We start from the raw sequence: 21203 nt of genomic DNA, 5'->3' as shown, positions 1-21203 counted from the left end.
TGTGTACTCTAGCTAGACGTAGTCGCCGGTAACGACACGCCGTTAAAAGAAGTAGCCATAGCGATGATTGAATATCCCATAAATTTTACAGCCGCATGATCTCCGCGAGAGGGTCAATCACTGGATATCTTATTTCACTCTCGCAATCAGTAGTTAACGATACAATCATTCCGTAGTTGACATTCGGGCTTGTCGGAGAAACAACGCGTGGAAGACTCTCATCGAGCCAATGAATTCAGCATAGCTCAGCTACTAAAGACAATGGCATCGAAACTTGGTGAAGTTTTCACAACAGTCCTTCTTTATCGCCTCGTTTCAGCTCAATTTTAACGAGTACAACAGAGATGTTGACAGACTGAAGCGATTATCCGATGCAATATCGGACACTGGCCATTCATTGTTTGATTCTGCACGTGGGTGCGATATTTTTCCTCGAGCAAACGGCCCGTTTTGGTATTTGTCTTTGGTCACGTCCGATACGGCCGCAGTGCCACGTGTACGAACGAGCGTATGGGAGCTCAACGAGAGGCACGAGACGCACCGCGGTTTCGATTCGCGATTCCAGTTTTGTCACGGCGTCGCGAAATTGGCCCAGATTCTCAAACGCCGCGAAGGATAACGCGCCGGGAGGCCAATCCGGAACCCGGCAACCATTCAAATAAGTTCGCCTCAGTGAAACGCTAGTGTCCCGCATTGCAGATTGATTGCGCCTCGTGGCTAACCACCTTCACACTAAGGACCCAGCGGGCCTCGTCCAACTTGGTCACTGGTTCGGAACTCCCAAGGCGTCGCACTGTTTTACGCACAGGAATGAACGACGGGTCCGCTTTTCCTGGCAGGCGATTCGTTACCATCTAGTTTTTTGGAGCTCTTACCTTCTCCTTGGTATCTATACCGATTAGGTCACCAGACATTTCATTTCCGAACTGTTGTTAATGGTCAGTCCAGCCCCCCATATCAATATCAGGTAAAAAATTTTCTCATCTTCGGTAATGTTGAAGATTTGATCAGTTTTCATCTTGCGAATGAATGCTCGGACGACTTTGTTGTACTCGTGACTTTGGAGAGAGAAGATGAGCGGATTTTCATCGAGTAGATTCCACTGCAGGAAAGAAAGAGCATTGAGTACTGGAACAAGAGTACGCTGTAAAATGTGGCTCGAGCATTCCATTTCTATTGGTTATAACGGCGTCCGAGATCTCAACCAAAACCGAATTCAGACAACAGACCGCGACAGTGTTCATCTTGGTGAACGTTTATTTCCTCATTTTATACGGACTGCGAACTCTTGATGCTTAGACTAAACGTGTTCCGTTTCAGGATGACGTGCACAAGCTCCGACGGTAGTTTCATCGCAGAGACGGTCGTTGCACCTTGGAGTGGTAAATACGCGGAGGTTAACTCATCCGCATTGCCATCCGAGGCGAGAATCGAAACTGCAGAAGAGTTGTGGCTCTGTTTAAATCGTATGTAAAAAGATCTAAAAAAGGCTAATATTATGGAAAATACGTTGTTCCCATGGCGCAGCGCGCCCGTTATAAGTGTAACGGTATGCGAGGCAACGTGATTTTTGTCGGTTCCCATGTACTTCGTCCAACACGTTCGTTACAGACTGCTGCTTATCATACTTTCGGGCCAAATTTTTCGGCTCGACCATCTTCAACCACCAGTCGCGTGTTGCATATGCAAACTCTTTGATGACATTTCCACTCGTCTGAAAACGAGGGACGTGAACGTAGTTTTGCATGAGAACGGCCAAACGGCAACCCCGAATAAGGAGAGCACGTCAGAATGAAATCAAACCGGACTTGCATACATATACCCAAGAACCTTTTCCGCAACGAGTCTTCATGTATAATGCATTGTTGTTTCCCTGTGAAACACACACATCGCTTCAGTCTTGCGAGCGTCGGATACGTATCGGGATACACCGGACACATAGCAGCGAGTAACTGTATCCTTCCGAGGAGGCAGATTCCCTTGGTTACTCTACCGTGAACAGCAGCACCACCCTGTGACCAGCCAGTCTGGCGTGACTCGTAGAATTTGGATACGAGTGCAGGATGCTGCTTGGAAAACGATGGAACGTGAAGAGGTTGTAACACTTGCAGTGCGGCGGTTCTTGAATGCTTTTATTGCGACGCGTCGGTTCGGTTTACGTTAGAAGGAAGTAGGAACACCGACGATTTCTTCTCATGCATGTGCTTCATCGCCGAGAAAAGCTCTCGCTGTACCTTTTGCGATGATTTGAAGCGTCTTGACTGTAGATAAATGCCTATTTTGTAAGAACTTGCGTATGGAATTACGTCTTTATTCACTCACGTAAGTCCTTGACTTTTCTTTGAAATTCAACAAGATCTTTGCGAATCGGGAAAACTTTACTTTACTCCAAGTCAGATTTTCATTTGGGAATCCTTGATATCACGTGACAACCAGTGAAATGTCGGAAGATGAAAGTCCGGTGCATAAAACCGTGGACAAGCGGCTTCTTCCGTGTGAAATGTGGGTTACATGTGACTTCGATATGAAAAGCATCATCTTTGCACAAGTCACGCGATCTGTATAACAAACGGAATATATTTTTAGGCAGATAAAATCACCCGCACTACGCCATTGAGTATGACAATGAGAAGCCATGCGCAACAATTTGTATGCTTTTAGCAAGAAAAAAAGGAAAAAAAAAGAAAAACTAGTGTAGGACCCTGAATAAGTGTTACCAAACAGATGATATATTCCCGTTTTAGAACAGTTCCTGATATAGTTGAGTGTTCGGTAATTAATACGTCGATTTCAAATTGTTTTCTAATCTTTATAATTACAGTAATTTGAGAGTAATTCACACGATTTGTCGTAATTGACCCTTAACCAATGAAAGTGAGAATATTTTTCGTCTGGATGCTAATCAGGGCTGTGCGATTGATCGATTAGTACATGATCATTGAATGAAAATTTTTCAGTCAAGTTACAGTCTCGACACAATGATAGATCTGGTATGCAAGATCTTGTTAACGCATAAAGTTGAATATCACATGTGTGTCAGGTTCGTTAAATTGCCTGTACTTGGTGAATTTACATGATTGAGCGAAGAAAAAGAAGAAACGATTCCGAACATCCAATCGTTCTATAAGCTGTTTCGCAAAAACTTGTCTAACGACGTATATTAAGTAGTCAAAAAATCAGTGAACCAAAAAATGGTGGATAATTCTTATCAGTTAAACAGTTGAAACTCGTTACAGCGATAGCGATGATAATTAATCAGTCATCGGTGCTTTGCCAGTCTCTGAGATTATCTTGGAATTAGCACCATCTCAAACGGATAGAATGCAACGCGGAATGAATTTCTCGCGAGATTATTACACAGTCACGTGTGTGTGTGTGTATGTAGAGAGAGATGGATTCTACAGGGCGGGTATAGAATCGTCTTTGTGCTTGTTTACTGCTAATTTATTCAGTCTCTGTACATAATTGCAGTGAACAAAAAGCAGCGAGCTCTGTTTGGTCACCGACACAGATTAGGTACGAGGGTTCTGGTGTATTTGCACCTTGTGGGTGTAAGTATTAATGCAAGGAGCTGCGGCGGCGCCGATAATCGCAAAACCTAGAATCGCATCATTTTCCAATCTGATAATCGATAGCTGTTCCCGATTCACAAGGCCTGGATTAATCCGGTGTGTTCGTGTTTCGTAGTAAGAAATGGGGCTACCAATTCAAAGGGAAAATGTGACATCGTTATGTTAATAATGCGGTTTGCATCTTGAGGTGAGAAATTGTTTTCGTAATTTCATAGCGTTAGTCGCACTACCTACTTTGCAAATTAGATTAACCACACGTTCCCGCATTCGGAGCATAATAACGGAGCATCTTTCGAGCCTCAATTATACATGTGCATATAGCTCGTAACGCGACGGAGAATTAAGACTTTTAGAAAAAATAAAATAAACGAATACTCGTAATTGGCAATTATCTCACGCGCAGAGATGCGCGGACGAGTTTGTAACATCCAAGGTAAAAGATGATCTTGGAATTAGAGAAATTTTGTAACAAACCAACCGGCGATAGTGCGTCAAGTGAAATGGGCGGGATCGTATAGATATACATACGTGCCTACAGTAATTTGCGCGCTGTCTTGAATTCCTAATTACCAAAACGTGTGAGTGATTAAAAAGCTGCAGACTTCATTGCACATTCGTTAGAAGGATTAATTGAATTCTACGGGAAGCAATTATTCCGCGTGTGTATAAATTCAATTATTACCGTACCTTCATTTACGAGATTCGCAGCCAGAACTGAAAAGCGACGTCCGTTGTGACGTTTTGCCGATCGAGCAATCACTTTCGTTTATTAATCTCGTCTTCGGCAATCATCGCGGCCACCTTTTTAACCGAAGAAATACTGCACGCATATTGTATCCGGACGTCTGATGCATGAACCATCACTGCGGATTAACCGCCTCTGTCCACCTCGTCAGAATTATTATTTCAATTTGTTTTCCTCTTTTTTTATTTGTCATGATTACTCATCGTATCAACGAACAATCACTGACTGTCTAACGGTCGCCACATTCGACTCTTCAATCGGAATTTAATGAGTTCCGAATCGGTCCGTGATGAACCCCCCTCCCCCTTCTCTCGCTAATCATCGACTCGTAAAGAGAAAGCACGATGAGTAGGTAAATAAATGAACGAATGAGGGAGTTTTTAAGAACGGGAAATTTATTCGTATCAGATTCACTCGCAGCTCGAAATGAATTTCGTATACTTGTTGGCAAGAGATAAAAAATAAAAAATATAGTGAGGAAAATTTAAGGAAAGAAATTCCTCAAAAATTCGAATCCAGATGCCGGTATGAAAGCTCTGACTGAACCCCATCAGGAGACTAGAAATACGATTACAGAAATGTCGTAAAATTTCAATATTACGGACGAGTGATTTTTGCGGGGCTCAACTCGCGTCTAGGCTGCATCAGGTTTCTCGTTTCCACATTTTATTCGTATTTGTACGAGAATCCTCCGCGATTTTGGTCTAGGTTTAAGTAAGGGCGAAGGTGAATCGGGATTAACCCGCGAAAAAAGGGTTTGTTTTTTATCTGCTCGACGTAAAAGTTCCGAGACGTCATGTCGAGGTCTCGACCCTTTCGAAATGAAATTAGCTAAGCCCAGGCGAACTGCTGGATAAACTTGAAAAGCTCTCCGCGTCTCCGAAAAAGCTTCCACGATGCTAATGCCTGTGAGAAACAAACCACGCCGTTAACAGGACCCGAAAAAGTGTCCAAGGAGGAGCTGAAATGAGATTTTAAAATAATCTCGCACACGGTTAAGCGAGAGGAAAAATTTTCCTCCATACGCGGATTCCTCGAAAGTCTTAACCCAACCGCTGAAAATGTTTTGCGGTGAGGATTTTCTACCGCAAACTGCGACGCAGGAGCGAGAAATACGCGGTATAAATAGACGCGGAAACAAAAAAACGCGCCTGATGGGCGAGAAACGTGCTGTTTAACATTACGCCAGGTATAAACAAACGCAGCACCGGGACGACGATGATCCGCTGCAGACGTCTTCGTTATGCCGAAAATTATCCACGCGTTTTACGCAATTATAATCTCCGCTCGCAGGAGACGAGGGTGCAAAAAAGGGTGATCCCCGTCACACGCGTTCATTATTCAAACCGGTTAAGCTCTTCTCCAAGGGCTTAATGCTTCGGCGTCGCTCCGGCGCCCAGAAATCACCTACGTTCGGTTCCATCAATTGCAGCAGACGTTTTACCCAGTGCCGAGTCATCCTCGTGCCTTCAACAAAGGCAATAATCTCAATTGAAAATGACTGGCTGTACGATGTCCGATGTCTTTCTGTCTCCACGCGCAAACTCGGTGCGCTGGGGTAAAAAGGAGAATGTAGACAGCCTTTTTAATTACGAATCATTTGCTTCGGTAGGTTGTCTTGAAATATTGGGTCGATTTTTTAATTTCAACATTTTTGCATGTTTCAAAAAGACGACTACCTTCCATGTCTCTGCATCCGAGAAATTAAACGTTTTTTCAACTTCTTTGTGACCTGTTTTGGACTCGTGATGTGCGATTGGAAGGCTGAAGTAATTTATCGTAAAGTCACTAAGGATCGGGAAAAATTGGAAAATAGGTTTTATCCGATTCACACGTTTCATCGTCACCGTGAATATTCGATTATACTTGCATGCGTGAGAATATTTTGCTGAAACTGTAAACTGTAGGAAAACCTATAACCGTGCATTTTATTGGAGACAGAGGTGAAAAAGAGAAATGATAAATCATCGAAATAATGACTGTGGTGAAACGCTTCAGTCAACACGTGGGTCGGTGGAATTATAGGCTCATAATCCAGGCCAAGCCGCGATCGGAAGACACATGCGTGTCTGTGGTGGTGGTCAGTCGTGACTTTGTCAGCTCACGAGTCAGCAGATTTAAACATTTCGCATTGTCGTTTTCTTCGTTATTTTCTCCTCCCGTCTTCACGCAACCAAGTCTTAAATTATAAAGGTCGTTACCTAATTGCTTCAACGACGCGATTAAAATTATTACCGGATAATTTTATATTATCAATCATTTGTAGTAAAGAAGTCGTAGCACGATGATCCAGGTTTACGGACGAGAATTAAGTGTGAGGTAGATGCCATGAAGTATTTCTTAGTATTCGTGAAAGTAGTAGTTTCATTCTTTTTCCATAAGACTTGGAGGATGATGAAACTCACGATGTTTTTCCCATTATAATTTCAAAATGAACTTCCGCAAATTTGAGTACCGAGATACCGATAGTGAGGAAAAAAAATATGCTTTCCCTACACGAATAGAATAAAATAACAGATTTTTACCAAAACTACAGGGAAAAAGGGACGCATTAAGATTTTTGACAAATAATGCTCACGTCGACTGTAGTTTCTACTGTTACTGTAGTAGATTTTAGTCTGCACAGATTAATTTTCACTATTTTTATGGTAAAATCCGCACTTTGGAAAGTATATTTAACCAAAAAACCTGACGTGTCCCTTTTTTCCAACAGTCTTGAGTAAAATCTGTACTTTTATTCTCTCCGTGTATCTATAATAATGAATCGAGTTTCCCTGGTTCGTTTTATTTTCTCTCCGTCGACGCGACGATCCCGCATAATCGTTGATTATTCAACGCGCAATTATCAGCCGTAAAACGCGTCTAAGCACAGCGACCTGCAGGAGGGCTAGAAGGCTGCCCTAATTCGAACGAATTCACCGAGCGCACTGAGCCGAGTTTAATTAACAAAGCAGCTCACCGAGCTGCCCACACTCTCAAAACCGCCTACATACCTTCGGGTAACAATACTAGGTCGGACTGATTATCAAACGAAAGTAAAAACCGCCTTTTTGATTGTTTTTGCGCACGTGTAACTTCATCATGCGGGCGAAAACACGAACCGGCATTCACTGAAATCGATGAACAAACAGAAGATGAACTTTAGAAAGAACAAGCGACCTTAGGCTGCCCACGAACTTGCCCTATTCGCACCGCAGGTTCCAAGTTTAAAAACAAAAAAAAAAATACCATGATCTAATTCAAATTTCGAATTACAAATTCAGATTCGTAATTGACGGTTTAAAGCCTTCTGCTATCGTATTACGTTAAAATTTAACGTTTTTTTTTATATTTTGGACCACTGGATCGAATAGATCGAATATTACGAATTTTGAAAGTGTGAGCTTGGATTCATTATCAGATCATCGACCCAAAAAATATAACAGTACCAATTTTCATTCTAATCCATTCACCTATTCTCGAGATATTATCATTTTCATTTTCTTTTTTGGAATCTTATTATTAAAGTAATTAAAAAAATACCGGATCGAATAAAAATAAAAATCTAATCAATCCTGAGATTGGGATAGCCGCGTCGATTGAGAACAAAATCATCGACATCCGATGACTCGTTCTCGATATATCATCGGACAGATAAATTATCACACACGTATACATATGCATGCATATACACAGACGTCCATCTAAAAGTGGTCGGAAGTGATTTTCTAGATCTTGAAACGTCGACATCTACTGGAAACTCAACTTTCGGAGCGATTGCAATCATTTCCTTTTTGCTCTGAAAAAAAAAAAAAATAAATAAATAAATAAAACAATACCGGGAAGTTAAAAAGGAACTTTGAAATTTGCAAATCATAACATCAACTGGTTTAGTAAAGCGCAAAGAATGTATAAGTCGCATGAATTCTCGCAAATCGGTTATCGCGTTTGTCGGTCGTTAAGTTGGCTCGCGGCTGCAAACCTTGTGCAACTCATAAGTCGTACAATCGACTGCAACGACGCATTCAGCTGCGGTTTTAACCTTGAAAATATTCCCAGCAGCTAGAAATTTACATACCAATACAATTTTGTACTTTGTTATTATATATGCGTGAAAGGAAAAATGAAGAGGCAATTTGTTGCGTAATTCAATAACAGTTATTGCACACTTGCAGAACTGACTTACGGGAATTACTTGCAGAAATGTGATGACGGGATGTAACGGCATGGGAAATCGGTCATGGCGCGAGGCGATAAATTGGATTCATTAATAGATTCAGTGAAAAACCTGAGACAAAAAACCGGCTGTCTGACTCACCAATTCCGTACTTGAATTTCAATTGTTCGCTGTCGATTAAATATACAATTAGGTCGGAATAGATTCCGTTTAAGACGCGAAATGGAATAATTTTTCCTCTCCTCAATTCTTTAAGTGCCTATGAATTCTATTATTCATAATTAGGCAATATGCATTTGCACTTTATCGCCTCATTTTACTCGGAATAATGAAAAAACAAAGTCAATTAAAAATCCCAGGGATCGAATGAATGAGAAATAATACGCAGTAAATGCTCGGGCGGTAATTACGAGTCGAAAATATTATCCAAATATAGATTGTCAGGAAAAACCAGGTCGATTATCTAACGATGGAAAAAAGGAACCGACCATAGAAATTCGTTTCTAAGGTGCGCGTAACCATTTTGCGCTATCGTCGATCCTTTTTTGGTAATTGCACCGCAAAATCAGTTTCTTCGATTTACTCTACTGTTTTAGTTAAACAAGGCTTTGACGTGAATTTATTCTTGCACAAGCATTAAATTTCCGCAACGGTTGCAAGAAAATATAGCAACAGTGATCGTAATGAGAAAGAATAGCAACGGATACTATAAGACTTTTCGGTAACAGCTAGAAAACTAATTTTCATTTTCTACCCAGAACTATAATTTTCGATTGTGGTAAAAAATGAAAACAGTTAAGGTCTGAGCGGTAACCGGAACTAAAAATTTCTCTCAGTGTTATCCCGATTCTGAGCGTTGAAAAGTAGCTAGCCAATCATCTCTGCGGATGCGCCGCAATTAATCCTGACGAAAGATCGAAGTGGCGGAAGACGAGGATCAAGATCGCTTCGCCACGTGGGCCAAGGTGTAACTCTGGCCTTCCACCCCATCGACGAAGGGTATCACCCAGGGTTTAACTACTCCATAATGAATCGGCATTGTTTCGTTGCCGTTTGGAGTAAGTTTGCGATCCGTTCGCCATCCCCGGCCGCAGCTTCGGCCCGGCTCGGCCCGGGTTCTGGTCTCGGCTCGACGGCCTGCCGGAGTTCTTAGCGGGACGCAGTTCACCGTCACCCACCGGGAGGTACGGACTACGAACGTCAGTCGCGCGAGGAAAGCAGGTATCCACGCTATCTTCTTCCATCCGTCAAACCGAGAAGATCGAGTTCCACGTTCCAGGATCGAGTGTGGCCTGAAAGTAATTTTCCAAAATTTCGAGCGACCGAGAGTTCGGCTCTTTTTAATCTTCGAGGAGCGAGTCGGACGATCATTTGTGCTACGATCGAAGTGCCAGGACGATTTCAAACAGTGTGGTGTACGTTCCTGGGGTTGTTTCGAAACTTTGTAATGTGTGTTTATCATGGTTGACGCGATCATCGCACCAGTAACGTGCGAGATACTTTAATCAGGATCAACCAGCTCGTCCTGCGGAGATCTGGTCCTTTGCCGACCGTCGAACCTCGTTAACGGACCGTTGAAACCGTGAGTAATTCATCCTAGAGCTTGATCTAGACGATGGTGAACCTGTAAGGTTTTACTTCGTTATGAAAAAATTATTTATACCGATCACGATGGCCACAATCGCTTGACTGCGAAAAGCAGACGCCCACATTGCTATCGCCGAGTTTATTTTTACTCCGTAAAATGAACCCTGTGAAATTACATGATGCTGAAATTAGCAACGTTAACGTAATGAAGCATCAGGGAAAAATCATCATTGCAGAATTTTAGAATGGTTTTAAAGGAGTCGGCTTTTCACAATAAGAGTATGTCTTGTCTTACGTCTTATCATGGTTCACTAAATTTCGGACATTGCCAAAGGTGCTGAGTAGCGATTTTTCCTAAAAATGCATCAGTACGGTAACCTTGCTAACTTCGTCCTCGTAAAATTACCTGTCTGGTTGTTATTGGCGAGACAGTACCTACAGGTTTGGAACCCTATCGTTTAGCTCGATCATTGAATATTCGGGGGCTCGTGCTCGTGGCGGTCGTTACGATTTATATGGATGAGTACCATTTCGGAACCACGGACGAACGATTTACGGAACGATGCGATAGTCGGCATTCGATCTTTAAAGGCGAGACGACTTTTTGCTCCGAAACGATTAATACCAATAAGAAGATCGGGTTCGAGCAGAGTCGGAGCCTCGAGTCCAAGATTTTATCTTGGAGAGTAACAACCGGTACAAGTGCCCGTAAGAATAGCTTCCGTTCGAACGATACCTGCTACGAATAACCGGCGGGAAACGATCGGCGAGTCTTGTTCAAAGCAACGCGGTGATTTTCTGTAAGTGAATATCGTTGCTTTGCACGTTCTCCCTCGAACAAGAAAATTGGAACGAAATACATTGTACGAATCGTTAAGAGACGCTGTTTAGCTTTGATGCGCTTCTCAACGTCTTTACGTGCTCCTGGATATAGGTGCAGTATTCGTTTTTTGCCCAGGTGCATTGCAAGTCCAGCCGCGCATGTCTTTGCGCTTTATGGGATATAATAACGTGCATATTGAAACACCGTAATGTGGCGGAAAGTAACGCAGCGACGGTCTGAAAAAAGTCCCTTTTTGCTCGACGATTTGTCGGTGTATTCTTTTTCCCACCTTGGGGTTTTCCATTATACTCTTTTCATTCCCATCCCCTTTTGCACTTTTGCGGCAAGGGATTGTATATCCTAACGAGTTTCCGATACCCGTTTTCAGCGGATCGTCGATTCCCGTAAGATTTCAATCCGCTAACCGCCAGGCTTCTCTTTTCTTTTCAATTTCTAATCTTTCGCAGAGTCACCTCATTTGAGAATATACCTTGTGCCACCTGAATGCTGATTCGTGATTAGATCGATCGAGATTCGAGTAATCGGCGAAAGCTGGTCATGTTTTTTCGCCGATATCATCACGTGTAAGCACGAAGACGCACGTTCGTTAATCGATCTGTGACGCCTATTTGCAATTTCAATATGGCTATGTGATAATTAATCCCCTTTCATTAAAATCCCATTTCATTCATTCGACCCTTTCAGCTGTATCTTCAATCGCTCGTCATACTCGCACTCATTGGATGGAGGTACTTTACGAATACGGTGACCTTTCACACCTAAAATCTCACCTCAGCCGACACGATTTACGATCTTGACGGACTCCGTGATGTCAAATTGCGTGATTACGAGTTGGACGTACCTTGCATACCGATCAATGACCGCGGAACTTTGGTTGTAAAATTTGATCGATTCGAGCCTGACGAATGACGGAACCACCTTGATCCATCCGTGGGTGCGGTGAATACTGTGCGTCGATTCTTTGAGCCGCTTGTAGTCACTAATCAGCTAATCAATAACAGCATCACGCGCAGCTTATGCCGATGAATCGTGATCCCAAGAGTTAATTCCATTTGAAAAAAAAATGCCTTATCGTGTATTAAAAAATCTTCCAGCTACGATTACTTCACGATTCAGAACCGACCGCTTTCGTATGCAAATACATTCACAATCCATAATTGACTGGCTTCGTCACAGTTTCAATACTTCCGAGGAGAAGATCTCCAGTCGAGTAAATTCAATACATGTTCAAAGGTGTATTCGAGCCGAAGTTTCGAATCTACGATGAGACGAAGTTCGTCGTTCGGTTTGTACATTCGATTATCGGGTGAAGATTGGAAAAAGGAATAAACAAGAAGCAGATGAGCCGACGTACGTCTGTCCCTCTGTATTTGCTCGCATTACTTTTTTTTTTATCCTCGCTCAACCGAGAGGCAACGGCATTCCCACGTCACCGAGCCACGCTCCATTCAGTGGCTCTGATTTCTCCTGTCAATATGACAATCCTAGAACAACTGCTCGTAATGCCGTGTTGCTATTCGTACTCTGTTAACTTTTAATGAGATGCCCACATGTCCACATCGCCTTTTGACACCAGCCGATATTGCTGTGCTTAGTGTCAGCTCCTTTCGGCTGCGGATGCAAACGCGTCTATTCTTCAGCTATGTACACTGGTCCAATCTGCACCGTTTGTCAGCCGATGATCGATACGTCGATTAACGGATCAAACACAAGGCAAAGATACTGCAGTCGGCGAATCGGTTTTGGCTGAAAGGAAAATAGGATCAGACCGGGCAAGGTTTTGATTCAAAGGGTGCTGAGGCTTGGGAAATGATATTTCTTTAAGTGCACAGTCTTGATTCGATTCACGTGAAGTTCATGTTAAGTAGTTTTGCAAGATAGTTCCCAGCCAGTACTCATTTAACGTACCTACGCAGGTTAAATAAAATAGAATACGCACGTAAAACGAATTTCAAACGATTTCGTCAGGTCGTTAAAGAGACTTTCAGTGGTTTTTTCTTTTTTTTTTTTCATTTTTATTTATATTTTTTCCGTTCCGTCTATTCTCTTCTCTCGTTATTTCTTTCAACCTCTTTATCTCGTAATATTCTTTATCACCGATTTCAAAACCCCATTTGCGGTACGACATTCGTACCGACTATACGCAATCCTTTAACACAGGTATACCCACATTCCACTTATATGGCCAACTCGATTATACAACTGCGTAATAAGTACGAGCCGTAACCTTTTGTCAGTTGAACGATAGTTTGTTTAATTGTATTTTGGTATTTCGACTCTTCTACAAGATATCGTTACTTTTAAATTGTCGTCTTTGCGACAACAATACCCTGCCGCAATTAGCTTGACAAAAGTGTCGCCGCAACTTTTGTCTAAAAAAAAAAAAAAAAAAAAATGGGGGATCGTTCAATTCGTAATTGGCTTTTTTCACGCGTCAGTTATACATATCGCGAATATTTGCCTCGTTTATTAATACCTAATTTTACTCTTCCGCATGTCGTGTCGTCATTCTCCGCGTGGATGGCTAGAAGCTTTTATCTACGGCAAATAAATGCGAAAATCCATCCCACACACGGGACACTGACATCATGTACACATAATTATTGCGACGTATTAATACACCGAGTCAACGTTTGTCGTCCGCGTAACGTGAACGTAATCGGATATCAAACCTTCCGCAAACCCCCTCGTCTTGTTCTCATCCATCTTGAAGGTAGCTGCGTCGTTGCCAAGCCCTTGTTTGCTCAGGGTTTGACCATTTGATTAGCTCGTTGATACACCTGCACGTCGAAATTATCGAACCGACGATCAAGTGCCCTGTTCAATTATGAGTGGCTAATTTCAAACAGCTTAAGGAAGGAAATTCCTGTAAGCTTACCTTTTTTCGAGATTCTTTTTTTTTTATACAGAAATGGAATAGTTTATGGAATTAACACAAAGCGTATCTCAAAATTTACGATGTATCTAAGGTATATTGATACATTTTTTTAGACTACAATCTTTCAAACGATTCAGATGAAACTTTTTAGAAATATCTTGCAACTTACCGGCCATTACATGACGTTCAAGTTTCTTTTTTAAAAAAATAACAGACATGGTTTTTTATTTATTTTTATACAGAAATGAGTGATTTAATAAAACAATGATTCTCAATTTTTAATTTTGATTTCTCTTCTCTACGTCATCCAAAATTTATTAATGCATTTTAACAATAAAATTTCATTTTTGTGTACTTGTCGACGAAAATTTGAGGTGCCGGCTTCCAGCAGCTGCAGTGCCGCCAATTTGAAATATTATAGTCTAAAAAAATTTGTCAATGTACCTTACATCGTATATTTTGAGATATGATTTATACTAATTCGGTAGAGTGTTCCATTTTTGTTTTATAACAAAAATCTTGAAAAAACATACGATTACAGAAGTTAAACGTTCCCCTCTTCCTCATCGAAGGAACATTGTCACTATCTGCTTCATATTAATTTTAAGCAGGATTTTCCGGTTTAAAACCTGCAACCTTGCAGCATAAGCAACGGTATCAAAATGCATTTGTGTCCAGCAAACTAATCGAGCAGCACAGTGAGCAAAATGATTGATGCGGTGAACGGAATTCCGTGCAGGCTTATCGCATGCCGACCGCATGAAACCGTGTAACAATAGCGTCGAAACTCAGCCGACGTTTTGGCACAAAATCAATGCTCTGCGTATATTTTGTGGGATAAAGGGATGATCCGGGAGGAACGAGCAAATCAAGATGGAATACGACTGCTCGCCGTTTGGCCTGAGTTGCAGTCGAACGCCGACTTCTCGAAGCCGCAAGGAAATTCTGTCCGATAATTTGTCAAAGCTTTCTGATGTAATCCTAGCCGCCGAGCTGCACCCACAATTTCTTGTCAACAAAGACCGTTTTTGTCGCGGATATTAGGAATTATAGGAACTGCGAAACACGCGTGACGAAAACAAATTGCTTGGATATAACGGACTTTGGAGTATTTATCGCGTTTCCATCACGTGATTTCATTGTTAAACCCAGCCCTGTAATTTCTGAAAAACTAACTCTGCGTTTATTTTTCACGTGAAAATTTGAACCTCCATTATTCATTCGGGAACAAGAAGGGTAGAAAGGTTATGCGCTGAGTCCGCTGATATTGTTTATTCAAATAAGCCAAATATGGTGAAAAAGGTAGTAATTTTTTACAAGAAAAAATATTACTCAGCGATTTATTAAACACTTTGCGCAGAACTGTGAATAATAGTTTGAATCACGTAGAAGAAAACTGAGTTTACTGAAGTTAATCAGTTCGTGGATACGTTCGAAGCGCATAACTTTTCTCAGACTAATCGTTTAGTAAGTCCAACTTGTACTAATTACGAAATCTCATTTCTTTGTGTAGAATGTAAATCGTTTCTGTGTTAATCTTTAGCCAGACAAATTTCCACGTGACTATTTTTACTGGAGTCCAAGATCGAGGGATCAGTCATGCACATATTTCCAGCTAATTAATCAAGTATCGCAAATTACACGAGGAAAAGGAAGAAAAAATATAACACGAATAAAATGAATTATACGCGTAACATTTATCATCAGATACAAAACATACGTTGAGCAATGAGGAATATGTATAACATTATCGTTTCATGGCGCGGGTAATCCACGAGTTTAAGACGGACACCTACTTCTGTTTATACGAATCGTTGAATTGTTAACTCCTCGAAAATCACAAGCGTCCTTATTTTTCGAATGGGAAGGAGAGGAGAGGAGAGCAGCACGCTGACCCCGGCAATCAGACCTCATTCCGTACCGGTTCCAATCTAATTTGAATTACGAATCGATCTTACCTGGCCTGCATCGTGTGTGTAGTCGGAAATTACGTTACTGCGGGAAACCTTCCGTTCACTTTGATGGAAAATTTCATTCCAGTGATCGTAAGTTGATTCGCGTAGGTCCCGAAATCCCAACGAACCGAATTCAGTATCGTTGCATGCTTCGGTTCATTCGTTCATCGATGTTCGTTGATGACTTCGTCCCGGAACAAAGATTAGCTTGATCCTGGATTTCAACGACTCAAAACGATATGTGCAGAAAATTTCAACCCAATCCTAGACTTCTCATGCTTTGGTTTACGTTATTTTTAATGAACTTTGAAGCATGAATGGTTGCATTCCACAGAACAAACCTCGAGTAATAGTTATTCCGAAATGTAAACAATCGACATCAGATAAGTTTTCGATTTGGCATCGAGACATCTGCGTTATTAAATATGAAAAAATAGTAGTCAAACCTTCAAATTGATGATTCTTTTTACTCGTCGACTATTCAGACTTGGTAATATATTCTCAAAAGTGATATATCTGGCTAAAGCAACGCGATGAAAATTAATGGATTATTCTTGCAAATGGATGAATATACTACCTGACATTCCCCTGCGAAAAATAAAACAAAATAGAACGATTCATTCCCAAGTGCAGTGGTTTCAAAAACCCACGTATAAGAATTATCGTCTCTCTTACCGAATGATGAAACGTAATGAAGTAACCGCATCGCGAAGGAAAGTGGATCACGACGATCAGCGATTCGGTGTACATCGTCGTCTATGCACTGTGATTTTGGTAGACGGTTCCTTACAGCTGTTTGGAAACCGTTGGTGAGGCTACTTTAATCACGTGGTAGGAACTTGAACGTCTTGGCGAAGAGCGAGCGGTTCTTCTTGGTGCGTCTAACATCGCAGTTCGTCGTCTCGTGGATCTTGGAGAGCTGAGAAGTTATAGTGGCACACCAAGTGACCTCTGACCTCTGGCAGGTACGTCACGTTCCGAAGGTAGAGGGATCTCGGGCCAAGCCATGATTCCAGAAACTCGCTGTCAGCTCGAAACGATCCGTCAGCTTTACTTCCGAAAGCGCTCCGAGTTACTTTGTTTGATTTTCATTACGGAAAATTTCTTCGCCAGAATATTTCCGCGGAGTATGAACTAATCTTCGGGAAGTTTTTACGCTGCGCGTTAAAAGTTTTAAACATTTGCGATCGTCTGGAGTTTAAAATCACTGCCGAGAGTTCTCGCTCCAGTTTTTATTGGATCGAAACAGAGTCGATGAGATGTATTCATTTCTCTAATGCATAATTACGTAAACGAGAAATTTTAAAAAGCGTATGAAAAGTTTGACTGTCTTTCGTACTTATAATAAAATTTCTTCCATATCTAGGATTCTGACGGCGCGTTTCATCCGTTGATCGCCAGAATCGTTCGGCACTTTTCAATTTTAGTGTGCCACGCGAGTCAATGTAATTATAATACACGCCGATTCGTTATCGACAAAACGTAACACACTTTCAAATATATTGCAAATTTATGGAAAATTTTACATAAGTCTGTACCACGTATACATATAATTATGCGGAATGTAAAAGCACGTGTGTGATCAACCGAACAGCAGATGTGAAGTAAAAATGTCAAACCTTGAAATTGTTTAAATCAAACGCGGTTCACTCTCATTTACGCAATAATATCTCTCCGGCCAAACTCTTTGTCCCAATCTTGTGAGTGCAATCAGCGTCGTAAAAATACAAAGTCGCCGTTGAGTGTCCGCTGCGTAAGCGTAAGACTTTAATCGCCAGGAAGGATTAACTCGATGGCATAAACTGCGATGTTTGCAGGAACGATAGAAGAGGCCGTAACATTCCCGTTTATGCGACAGGAAAATGAGTAAATAAATCGGAAGAGAAACGGAGTAAAAAGAATACAAATTCCGGACGCGGCTCTTGAATTCAGATGCAACAGCAGCTCGGTGCAAAACTTTCTCGCCAATGGACCGCGGCTCGATTATCCCGGCTTCTTTTAAGCCTCCGGCGAAGAAGTTCGTTGACCGGTTTTCAAGGCGGTAAAGAATTGGCCATCGGTAACCCAAATTCGTGGAACCAAATGCTGGGCGTGTGTATTTTACACCTGAAAAACGTGCAGTCAGGATTGATGCGCCGACGAAGAATAATCGCAACGTGGTTCATTAACAAGATTTAATCCACACCGAGGGATCGGATAAAAATTAATCACGGTGATTATTTCAACCTAGTAATTCAAGGGCCGTGTAAATTAGAACCGGGAAAATTCCACCGAAGAGTAAAGCGCCAGTGAGTTCGAAGTAATTAAAAGAACAGAAACAGCTTTGGCGCTATAAATTGTTGTGCAAATTCCATGGAGTGAAAGGGTCAAGTGCGTTCGTGAAATTGAATATTTCGCAGGGAAGAGAAAAGCGGAGATTTTTCGGCTTATCTCGTTTCGGTCAGGCGGCTTTGCGCAGGCTGACATATTCTCTCGATTCGTTGATAATTCCTTGTGTCCACTTCAGGGGAAAAGACTCGGCTAACAAGGATTACCGTGGCCGTGTTGGTTTTATCAGCGCTTAGTTTTATGAAAAGCAACGCGGAGGAAATATATCATCGTTGAGAAAATACGGGGCCATTTTGAATTATGCACTTGGTCAATTGCTTTCAGACCCACGTAGACCTTGAATCCAAAGCCTCGAGGAGGATAATAAATACTCCAAAGGGAATAGACAGAGAGGAGAGGAAGGAGGAGACGAGGAGAAAGAGACCCGCTCAGAAACTGGAATATTTTCACACGGGGTTGCAGCTCGTCTCGACTCCCTTTCATAGCCGTCGTAAAATAATCCCTACGAAAGTCGATGAAGTCCACGATATGAATGGAAAAACAGAGTGAAATGGGGACTCGGCCGAAGAATCGCTGAATTCTCTCGCAAGGTGTGAAAACATTTACTTACAATACTTCGTTTTCCGCCCTTTTGCTGTACCCGTAATTAGAAAAATCGTCGATCATCAGTTGTGGATCATTTGATTATTCGGGGAGCGTTTCTCGCGAGGTTTATGAGGGTACACTTGGCCAAAGTTCTAATTTTTTTTTTTTTGTAACTATTTGAGAAAACGCGCAGACGAAGAGAATAAGGAATTTATGAACGAATAGCAGTCGGACGGGAACGAAAGCGACGAAACGAAAAGGACAAAGAAGCTGCGCAGGTTGGAAACCCTCCCATACAAATAAAAATTCTACCTGCCACTGACTGTCCGTTTGAAGGGATCACCCTGTGACTCATGGACGGATATTTAGTGGCTCAGAAATTCTTGGGGACCAAGCGCCGGTCCTGGGTAAATTGGATACAAAAATCGAGGAGATGAAACACGGGGGTTTATGGATGAAATGGGAATGAACAGAGAGAAGTCCGAGCTGTGACGTTCTTTGAACAAGAGGCTGCTCGGTCGAGTGAGGATTATTCATTCCAGGGATTTGATCGAGAAGACTCGAAAATCCAGATGTCATCTCATTACTCAAGGCGATACCTTGCGGTACCCATTTCTGGGACCGTCCATTTCAGGGACCGCCAGAAGGTCTCCAAGCGATGGACTGAATGACGGTAGAGAAGAATGTGCGCGGTCTTGAGAGTGCGAGGTGAAAATGAAGAGGAAAACTTGCCGGCTGCTCTCAGCTATAAGACTGGGTCAGCAATTTCGCTCGGAAAGAAGAAGAAGAAGAAGAAGAAGAAGAATAAGGAGAAGTCTTGAATGCAAGGTAATTGGGTCGCGATCTACTTACGTCCGCTCTTCAGGATTGCGCCACCTTGCTAAGTGAGTAGCTACCAACAGGTATAAAGTGACGTCGTGACTCTTGGATTATATGCATTTTCGGCACGGACAAGGAGGTGAAAATTACGGTCAAATATTTCGGTTGATTATCGTTGCGACTTCGGACAGGTAAAGAAACACTTTCGAGAGTCCAAATCAGCAGTCTAATAATGCGGGGACTACTTTCGAGTCAGACTGTACGACCCTTCAATAAGACCCTTCGGCTACATTCCCTAATGGAATTTTTTAACAGGTCGTTTCAACCTCGTTTTTTCGCTCAACCTATTTCCTCTCGGTGTTGCCACTTCAGATCTAAATATACTCTATGCCATGGTTTCATTTGCAAGTCTCATCCGGTTTTCATCCACTTTCATTCCCCAATATCGTCGATAGCAATTATATTGTACGATCCGACGCGGGTTGATTTTTTTTACCCGGAAAAATTCCCGACATTCTCTGCTTCCTCTATTTTTGTCAACGATTAATGTACACGAGGGACAATAAAAATTCCCATCAGCTATCCGCCATTTATAATAACCGCGCATGTAAATATTACCCATTTTTCCTGATTCGAACAATCCTCGCTGAATGCGTATCAATTTCGCTTCGATTCCGCACTGCGGATGTACAACAATTACTGTTCGTATTAAACTGGCAATCATCGTTTTATTCCTTTTGTGATCTAAAAGCACTTTATACCGGTAGTTGAAACAATATAAAATTCCTTTTACCCCTGCCAGAATCAATCGTTTATTCTGCGAAATGGCGAAAATGAAATGATTTCTCGTACTGGGAAATTTTCCGGCCTGAAAAATTGCATTTTATAACGATCTATAACAATTCTGAAAAAATCCGTATTTGCCCCCGTTTGTCAAAGCTCGTAACTCGCACCTGATATCCTCTCAAAAAACGAGAGTAATAATCGGTGGGTAATTAACCCGGTTATATTGACCAACTTTGCCTGACTTGTGAGAATTACAGGCCGTGAAACGAGATTCGTAATCTCATCTGTAATATTGCCAAAGTTATTAACGAGATATTTAAAGATCCAAATTTACCGCTGTGCTACGATCCGATTGGCGCGTTGTCGACGTTTCGGCTTGACGTCACGTTCGACGTTCTCGTCGCGGAGATTTTTATTCTACATTTAATAACATACGATTTTAGAAAATTAGAAACTCGTACATGATGCGTAAATTACAATTTCTCTCACCTAAATCCATGCTCGGCCATTCGCAGTACATGGATATTCATTCTGTTTTACTATTTTGCAAACATACCGCAGGAATGGCAACGGAAATTCTTTTCATTTCTGCCAATTGTCTCGCGTTAGCGCGATAATCTCTGCAGACTCGCTCGCACCTCGTCGGAGAATAAAAAGTGATCAATTTCTCCTGCAATTACTGTAAACGGCAATTAGCTCGAGATTCAGAAAATAGATAAAAAAAAAGGTTCAAGGGATTCGCGGGAAACCGAATGAAAGCATGTCGCCGGTTTCTTCGACACCGGGATCGATCAACCTCTCCGGACAATGGCCTCGGTGTTTCGGAACATCCGTCCTTCCCTTTTCTTCCCTCATCTTTTCCCTTGCACCTGTCAATTCACGAACGTATAATAATTTCTGGTCAGATAGCGCAGCGATGGCAATAAAAATTTCACGCTTCAATTTGCA

The 21203-nt window shown here is 41.8% G+C and overlaps 2 protein-coding genes across 2 annotated transcripts in view; one reads left to right on the top strand and one right to left on the bottom strand.

Annotated features, from left to right (window-relative positions):
- Positions 1-21203, bottom strand: part of LOC124178330 — a 40467-nt gene that overhangs the window by 14018 nt on the left and 5246 nt on the right. The window lies entirely within an intron of this gene.
- Positions 9597-21203, top strand: part of LOC124177175 — a 28245-nt gene continuing 16638 nt past the window's right edge. Inside the window, exon 1 of the mRNA XM_046559269.1 lies at positions 9597-10055. The gene's annotated coding sequence lies outside the window, so the exon portion shown is untranslated. The remainder of the gene's footprint in view (positions 10056-21203) is intronic.

This window comes from Neodiprion fabricii, chromosome 3 (assembly GCF_021155785.1).
Source record: "Neodiprion fabricii isolate iyNeoFabr1 chromosome 3, iyNeoFabr1.1, whole genome shotgun sequence".
In the NCBI taxonomy this organism is placed as follows: Eukaryota; Metazoa; Arthropoda; class Insecta; order Hymenoptera; family Diprionidae; genus Neodiprion; species Neodiprion fabricii.
Note: the sequence above shows the minus strand (reverse complement) of the source record. Positions and strands in the feature narration are given on the sequence as shown.